This window comes from Otolemur garnettii, unplaced genomic scaffold (genome assembly GCF_000181295.1).
Source record: "Otolemur garnettii isolate 467f Iridium unplaced genomic scaffold, OtoGar3 scaffold00029, whole genome shotgun sequence".
NCBI lineage: Eukaryota > Metazoa > Chordata > Mammalia > Primates > Galagidae > Otolemur > Otolemur garnettii.
In genome coordinates this window covers 53,960-55,242 of record NW_003852424.1, presented here as the reverse complement: position 1 = coordinate 55,242, position 1,283 = coordinate 53,960, and the positions used below count along the sequence as shown (strand labels likewise).

General features: G+C 46.4%; 1 protein-coding gene across 4 annotated transcripts in view; it reads left to right on the top strand.

Moving 5' to 3' along the window:
* ZNF710 (zinc finger protein 710) overlaps positions 1 to 1,283 on the top strand; it is an 11,566-nt gene that overhangs the window by 3,846 nt on the left and 6,437 nt on the right. The gene's annotated exons all lie outside the window — the stretch shown is intronic.

The window sequence follows — 1,283 nt, the reverse complement described above, 5'->3', positions numbered from 1 at the left end:
CAGAATCCTTCTTAACATGACATCTTAGGCAGCTACTACCAACTCTACCAAAACTAAGTAAAAATAAATTAGCCAGGTATAGACATGTCTATAGTCCTAGCTACTTGGGAGGCTGAGGCAGGAGCATTACTGGAGCCCAGGAACTCAAGGTTGCGCTGTACTCCAGCCTGGGTGATGACAGAGCGAGACCCTTTTTCTAAAACTAAGTTAATTAATTAATTAAAAACTTGTAGCTGGGCATGGTGGCTCGTGCCTGTAATCCTAGCACTATGAGAGGCTGAGGCAGGTAGATTGCTTGAGCTCAGGAGTTGGAGACCAGCCTGAGCAAAAGCAAGACCCTGCCTCAACTAAATAAAATTAGAAAAAACTGAGCCAAGAGGATCACTTGAGCCCAAGTTGGAGGTTGCTATGAGCTATGATGCCATGGTACTCTACCCAGGGACAGCTTGAGACTCTGTCTCAAAAAAGAAAAACAACGTTTTGGCTCAGTGCCTGTAGCTCAAGCAGTTAGGGTGCCAGCCACATACACTGGAGCTGGCAGGTTCGAATCCAGCCCAGGCCACCAAATAACAATGACAACTACAACCAAAAAAATAGCCAGGTGTTGTGAGTGGGCGCCTGCAATCCCAGCTACTTGGGATGCTGAGGCAAGAGAATCATGTAAGCCCAAGAGTCTGAGGTTACTGTGAGCTATGACACCATGGCACTCTACCTGGGGGCAACAGCTTGAGACTCTGTCTCAAAAAAAAAACAAAAAAGTTTTCCAAACAAGCAATTGAGGTAGCAGCCATAACCACAGCTGTCTCATTGGGTTCCTACTAAATTACTTACTCTGCAAAGAGAAAACAGCTCTCAGCTGTGATCCTAACTCCTCCGTAGACAGTAAATTGGACCCATCTGTACACAGCACCCTACCCTGCTTTGGGAGCATGTTTACAGTCCAGACCAAAGGGTTTTCCCCTGGAGACTGTGTCTCTTGGACCCGAGTATCACAAAATCCATCAGAGATTAGAATCCCCTGGGGGCTCTGTTGAGGCTAAATATTCCTGGACCCCTCTTAGCCCTGCTGGATTAGACCCTTAGGAAGGGGCCCTGAGGGCTGTGTGTGGGACCAGAGCTACAGGTGGCTCTCATCACCAGGGAGGTTTGGAAAATGCTGTCTTGGGGTTCAGCGGATGAATTCCAAAAGTTTGAGAACCTTTAAAATTCTACACAGACCTGAGTGTCATTTGTCCTGGGGTGTCCATAGCTTTAAGTTACATTCTCTTTTTTTTTTTTTTTTT